Here is a 7,893-nt window from a genome sequence, read left to right as displayed (position 1 = left end):
GAGGAGAGGAGAGGAGAGGAGAGGAGAGGAGAGGAGAGGAGAGGAGAGGAGAGGATTGAGCCCTGAGGAGCACTGCTGCTGACCCGTAACCACCCAGATGTGAACTCATTCACCACAACCATGTGAGCCCTGTCCTTCAGCCAGTTCTTCACCCAGTGCATTGTGAACCAGCTCATCCCATGTTTGGATAACTTGTCAGAAATGATGATGTGAGGGACAATATCAAAAGCCTTACTAAAATCCAGAAAAACTGCATTCACTGTCTTCCCTTCAGCCAATAGATGTGTGACTGTATCATAATCACATTGGTTAAAGAGGACTGTCCCTTGTGAATCCATGTGTTCACACTGCAGGTAATTTAATCTATCAGTCCTCAGATTGTGGGAGAAAATTCCATCTAAACCATCAGTACTAGAGCTGGCAGATAATTTATTTATTTGCTTTTTAGGTCTACAGTCTAAAAATTATACTCATAACCCCCCTCCAACCTAGGACCAGTAGAAGAATGGGACTATGGGGTTTTTTTCCACTTTCAGACTGGCAGAGCAGTAATGCCTTAAGCTGCTGCATCATGAGCAAGCAAGGCTTATCTGTGAAAGGCTTATTTACAGTCTTGCTGGCCGTGTTGAGACAGTGCTTGCTTTGAACACCTCAGGTAGTCATGGCAGAGCAGTTGAATCAGAGGTTGGAGGAAGGGAATCCACCGTGCTTTAGGCAAACTCTCTCTAATTGCAAAGACTCATTCATATTCATCCAGTGCAGGAGTTTGGATGTGAAATATGAGCTAGTGAACAAGTTCTCTTCTGGCTACCCAAAATTATGTATGTTGCTGGGTCAATCCCCCAGCTGGAGATTATGGTCTTCCTCACTACTTTCTGCCATATTGGAGCAATCCATTAAGGGGCCAAGAGAGAAGACCTCTGGTTTGTGCAGAATTCAGTGCTGTGCATACCCTATAGCCTCCTTGGTTTTGTTGGAAAGCATACACTTTTGTGTGAGTGACTTTCTGTAAGAGCAGCTGCCACCCTTCTGAAGGGTAGGGCAATTTTCAAGACAACTCTCACAGAGTCACAGGAAATAGGACTTTGGAGAACATCCAGCTCGTGCTCCTGTCTATCAAAGCCATAGAGAGAGCTGCTGGTCCAAACTCTGCCTGGCTGCCTTTCAGATCTGCAAAATGTCATGCTCCAGCAGGAAATTCTAATATAAGTATTTGCCTGGATTGAAGAGATGCTTTGATTGAGGTTTTCCTGGACTGTCTTGTTTGATTAAAGCTGAACTTGCAGTGTAGTATCTGGAACACATAATGGAAACAGAACACAGAAAGGAACTGTGTCTTTTGCAGGAAAGAATTCTATAGGAAAGTCTTGCTTTTATACATTTCAGAAGAAAAAAATCTCAACTTCTTGGAAAGATATTTTTTAACTTGTAGAGTTGCAATATTTTGTTTACTATCTTGCACAAATCCTGAGTTCTTAGAACTTGTCATATGAAGGAATATATATATATAAATAGCTGCCTATGAATTGAGAAAGAACAGCTATCTTGGATACAATGAGCAGATTGCAGTTTTCTTTTTAAATTACAGAGGTAGAGCTTATTCATTTATACTGATCTGAGAAAAAAAATTCTGCTTCCTTAGTTCAAGACTCTATTTTAAAACAAGCATGTTTTTTAGTCCTCCTCCTGAAAACTGAAAGCATTCTAGATTTTAATTTTCTGGTTTTGCCCAAAAGGGATTTTATACCACAGTTCTTTCCTGTGGAGAAAAGTACTAGAAAAAAAATTAGGGAAAAGGAAGCAACTGTCTTGTTTTTATTGAAATTATCTATCCTTTGTGTAACTAAATTGAGTAACTGAGGAAGACAGAAATATTGGCAAATGAGATTAAAAAAATTGTCTTACTGGAAAAAAAATTGCCCCAAACATTTTTTTTTTTGTGATAAAAAGTATGCAGCCCCGCTCCACAGAAACTTCTGGTCTGATAAACATGCCAGTTCTTTAAGTGCAAATGTACATAATGTATATTTTCTGGAATCCGAAGTACCAGGGTATATCCCGTTTATCCGTGGTTTAGTGTTAAAAACAACCCTCATTCCGCAGCCTCTGCTGCCATCGCGTGGCCGTGAACCATCTCTCATTAATGCTAAAAATCACCCGTCGTCTTCACTTGTCGCACTCTTATTTCCTCTGCTTTATTTACCAGTATCATTACCCCGGCACAATCCAATTTTCTTCCTCAATTTTCAGAAGTGTCATGAATAATTGGCATTGCTTTTTTTTCCCTAGTTTCTGCAGATTAAAATATTTTTAATGTAAAGTAGTGAGCAAGTTGACATGCACCAGAGCAAATTGCTTTGGTGGGTTTGGTTTTCACTATGCTAGTGGCATCCTCTATGAAACTGTTAATTAGAACAGATGCATTAATCCACAATGTCTACGACACTGGATTTTTTTTCTAAGGAGTTTTATCTCCTTTTCTAGAAAAGAAAAACAGCTTAGCAGAGAACAGAATAAAAAGACATCATTTCATTTCCCTGCTGTGAAACAGAAGCACTCCTGTGGAGATCTGCTAAAAAGAATGGGGTTTTTTGGGGGATTTTTTTTCTTTTGTTTTTGTATGTAGCCAAAAACCTCAACATGTTGAAAAAAGTGTTTTAGGATAATAAAAATGAGCATCCTGGAATCTTCTTTCTTGGTTTAGGTTTTAAGTTTTAGTGTGCTGAACTCTTTTGAGTATAGAGAAAACAAGAAACCTGTGAAGTTAATGCTGAAGTTTTAAATATTCAAAAAAAAACCCACTAAAAATTATGCAGCAATCCAGAGCATACACACTACAATACCACGTACTGATGTTTGCACATCTATACAAATTCTCCTACTTTAGCATACTTTAAAGGATTCAAAAACGTATAGTTACCTGATATTTCCAAGGGTTTAGCCAAATATCGTTGTTTAATTTATAGATGATTTTTAAATTAGGTGATGCACTGCAAGGAGGGATTAATTTCTTCCTGGTATTACATTTCCTGATTGCAAAGATTGTAAAGAAAGTACTTACTTGAAATTCTAAGATGTAATCAGAACCAGTTAGGTCATATTTTTAGACTGATAGGAAAATAAGCCATCTCCACAAGTCATCAAGATATTTTAAGGATGTTCCTACTTTATGTGCATGATAATTTCTGTTGCAATCAATGGGGCCAATCGTGTGCATACAGTGTCCTGTGTCAAGTACAGGTTTGTCTTGTACTACAAAGGTATTCAAGATGCACTAAGTAATGCCTGAAAGATGACTTTAGTACCAAAAAATACCTCTGTTTAATGTTAACAATCCTCTAAAATAGTAACAAACATTGAGCAACTCAATCAGAGTCTAAATTTTCTATGTTTTGTCATAAGAAAATTGTTCCAGTCACAACATTATGTAATCCTAAATTCTAAGAAGTCATATTTGCAGTACACTGTGACAGACTTGTTGAAATCTGTATTTATCTAAAACATGGCTAGAAATTTTTTAAAAATTAAAAATTTCATTTGTATACAATTTTTATAAATAATCTTCACTCTTAACATGCTGAAGAAAATCTAAGAAATTGCCTAAAGGAAGAAGATTCATTGAGCTTATTTCTGACTTCACTGAATTCAGCTGGTGCCACAGTGTTAATGTTACACAGAAAAAGAGTTTACCAAATGTATACAGAAGTTATTTCATTTTGGAGGGAGGTGTTACATGATTCTAAAGCATTCTAAGATATTTTGGTCTTTTGTGTGAAATGCAACTATTTTTCCTTTTGTGATAATCACTGCTTTGAAGTGATTATGAAGGAATGAAAACAGGTAAATAAAACTGAGAAGGCTTTACTGCAATAAATCTTCCTTGAAGACGGGAAGAAATTGAACATGGATTCAACATCCAGTTCTACTGCGCTTTTTCAAAAATTCTCTAAGTTCTGTAGCAGCTTCTGTTAATATTTTTAATGAAAAAATTGATAAGGCAAATGTCCTCAAGATAGTTGCTCACTTTCAATGGTCCTCTATTAACCATGATTTTGTATTTAGCAGTTTGCCAGCTGTAGTCAAAGGCAGGGAGCTGATTTCATGCAAATCAGATCCTACAAGAGTCATCCCAAGGGAGACAAATATTGAGCAGTCTTCCGGTTGCAGCAGCTGTTGAAGGTATCTTCAGTCACCCAAACAGAGAGTAAAACAATACCTGCTATGCCTGATGAATTGAAATACATTTAATTGAAGGAAACATAGTTAAGGGAAGAAGAGAAATTATCATAGAATCATAGAATGGTCTGGGTTAGAAGGGACCATAAATATAATCTAGTTCCAACCCCCCTGCCATAGGCTGGGACACCTTCCACTAGACCAGGTTGCTCAAAGCCTCACCCACCCTGGCCTTGAATACCTCCTGAGATGGCATATCCACAACTTCTCTGAAAATTCTGAATCTACCCTCATCCAGTTTAAAGCCATTCCCCCTTGTAAGCCCTTGTAAAAAGTCCCTCTCCAGCTCTGTTGTAGCCCTCCATTAAGTGCTCAAAAGCTGCTTTAGGCGGCCCCAGGGCCTTCTCTTCTGCCGGATGAACAACTTCTGTTCTCTCAGTCTGTCTTCAAAGGTTCTCCATGCCTCTAATTATTTTTGTGGCACTCCAACAGGTCCACATCTTCCCTGTACTGAGGACTCCAGAGCCAGATGCAACATTCCAGTGGAATTTCTCACAAGGAAAAATTAGAGCGGGAGAATCACCTCCCTTCCCTGCTTTTGACACTGTCCAGGATGCTGTTGGCCTTCTGGGCTGCAATCAAGTGCCAGGTCAAGTTGAGTTTCTCACTCACCAACATGTCCCAAATAAGTTCTTTTTGAACACTTTTTTCCTACCAATTTTACCACCATGAAGGGCCAAGAAATACTCCTTGATAGAGTGAAGAGAAGAACCATGGAAGAAAAATATATGGATGCATGGGAATATGAAGATAATAGTAAGAGTAGCAAAGCTTAAGAAAGGGACAACAGAAGCAGCCCTTCCTAATGCCACAATCATTGATTTTTTCATGAGCACTGAGAGTACAAACACAAACACAGCCTGGCTTTTTCCATCTGAAATTTGAAGAGCCTCCAACACAGAGCATTTTCACTGACTTCATTCATATTTTAAGGAAAGACAAATAAATAATATGCATGAGGAAGTCTTGAGAAATGCTGAATTGAATTTTTCAAATGCACTTTTTTTCTCCCATTCCCTTGCTGATAATAAATATCACCAACACTAGATGCCTTTTCCTTACTGGAAAAAAAAACTTTTCAGATGTTTTATGCATGGACTTTGCACTTTTTAAGTACCCCAAGATAGTTTATGCTGACACAAAGGTATTTATCCCATTTTGTTAGATGAATACTAAAGTTACACAAACATTAAAAGAATATAATCAAACAGAACCTTGAATTTAGAGCTCTGAGGTTAAAAGTCACTTTGCCCCTCCTCAGAGGTACCGCACTGAAATCCATTCCAGAGAACTGCAGTGGGGCCAACTTGCAACTGTCCATTGGAATGTCAGTAAGAACATAATGATACTGCCCCAAACCCCAGATGATCATAGAACCACCTCCCTAAACAGAAGATAACATAAACATAGTGCAGACTTCTAGTGATAAAAAAAATCAGACTGTGACTCTTCAATTGCTTCTGTCAATTATTATCTATTGCTTAAGTAAGATAAATTGGGAGACAATATGAAAGAACAGTCCTGTGCCCTTTCATTTCTGCTTAATCTATAATCCATTAGTACTGGGTTGAGGCAATCGTTTTATGAAGCACTTGGAAAGAAGAGAGCATATTGCAAACAGGAACTCTCTCTGGGAATGTGGATTCTCCTTCTCTGAAAAAGAAAAATGCAGTAAGTGTTCAAAACACTGTAGGGACCACCTCGTTTTTTCACACATGCACGATTTGCAATGACTCAATCACTTGGAAGTGGTTGTAGTATGAGCACAATACAGCCTTTTCTTTATCAGCTCTGCAAAATGCATTGTAGGCCAAAGTACAACCTTTTAAAGACTTAAAAAGCCCAACACCAGAACCGGAGGATCTGATGGGAATTGCTTGAAGCAGAAGGAAGTTATTAGCATTTCTGCTGTTGTCAATGTAGCAACATGTTTACACACTAAAAAACTCAAACCCCTCAGCCCTTCTCAGTACATGTCATTTGTTTCAGTTTGCCAGCAGCATGTCACATGTGCCTGACTTTGTTGATATTCCCATGAGTAACCAACACAGGGTAGGTGGAAATCCAAGACCAGATAAACATCATCAACCTTTGTGTCCGGATGTTTTTTCAGGCATTCAATCTCTCTTAATTGTTGATCAAGTCATTAAACTACTGGATTTGTATGACTCAAAGGCTTTCTCTAACCATCAACAGCCACACCTTACACTTTTCAGTCAAATGAGTGGACATGCATTTAGAAGCCTTCTAGACCCAAGGACACAGGCTGTGTCCTCTTCCCTCTCAGACATTTGGGATTTTTCTTTTCTCTAGATTTTGGGTGACTCAAGGATTCTTCAGTTTAATGAGGATAGGACTCAGATACAGAACAGTCTGCTGCAAGCAAAATTAGTTCCCCCTTCAGGTGTAGCAGGTTCCTCTGAAACCTAAAATCTAGTTGTCAGTTCAGCCAAATTATTGTGTCTGAAGATTCCTAAGTTCATGCTGCAGATGAAGCCTACGTGTTTTCAACTGAGCTATCTACTCCAGCTCTCCCAGTAGAGTGTCCCTTCATGATAAATCCTTTTATCTGGGGTGTACAGCATACACTCCCAGCAAGTGAGGACCAAAACCTGGGTATGGTTATTCTCCATCAGCAGAGGAAGTGCAGCATTGATGACAGTAGTTTTCCACCCATTCGATTTCCTGTTTCTGTAACAGCCCTGGGGAAAATAAAAAACCCCAGACCATCCCTGCCTCCACTTACCAATTCCCATACTCTTTTCAACTTTGAACAGCTGACTGTATAGGAAGAACAGGTATTTTAAAATTTCTTCAGATCTCTGCAATAGACTCTTATTAGTATTTCCATGATGAACAAGAACATTTTGGACCGAGATGCTTTACATCAGAGCAGAATCTCTCTGGTAAACTCTGTCTTAATTAGGAGGAGTAAGTGAAAAAGGCCACATCTTCTTTTCTGTGGTTACATTTTTTTCTTCTTTTTTTATTATGTAAATTTTGAAATTTGGATAGAGTAGGAAAACACAGATAAAACAAGAAGTGAAGAGTCTCACTGAGCAACGCCTGTCTTCTCTCAGCAGTTCATGGAGCTGGGCCATAAAATAAGGAGAGGGAAAGTACTTCTGTGTACTGTGGTGCATGGATGCATCTCAAATAGCAGATGCTCAGCTCCAGGATCTTCGTTATCAGCTGTGCTCCTAGGATTTTGCCAAGGAAAAGACGCAGATACTGTGCGTCTTTTTATGAAGCTGAAGGGGGGAGCATCTGAGTTAGCAAACACGAGGGCCTCCAAGCAACAATCTATACAGCTGAAAAGGGAGCTGGCCGAAATTCTCTTGGGAATTGGAGATACCTCTACTCCTCTCTGGTCTTCACTAATGCCTTGTAACAGCAGTGATAAGTGGAAGAGCAGTAGCACACTTCTGTCTCACGGAAAATGTTTAGAGAGAGATTGCTGATTAACCACTGCTGCATTTGGAAGCCCGTGTTCCCTCTTCCCTGCCCGGCAGTGACTGAGTTTCCACACGCCTGCATCAGCTGCTCCTTACGGTTTGGGACGGGTCCCTTTCTTATCTCACCCCCACACACCCTCCCTGCTTTCCCGGCAAAGCAACGGGGCAAGGTGACACCGAAGGAGCACCGAGATAGCACCTG

This window comes from Geospiza fortis, unplaced genomic scaffold, assembly GCF_000277835.1.
Source record: "Geospiza fortis unplaced genomic scaffold, GeoFor_1.0 scaffold53, whole genome shotgun sequence".
Lineage (NCBI taxonomy): Eukaryota > Metazoa > Chordata > Aves > Passeriformes > Thraupidae > Geospiza > Geospiza fortis.
The sequence above is the reverse complement of the archived record's forward strand: the minus strand, read 5'-3'. Positions refer to the sequence as shown.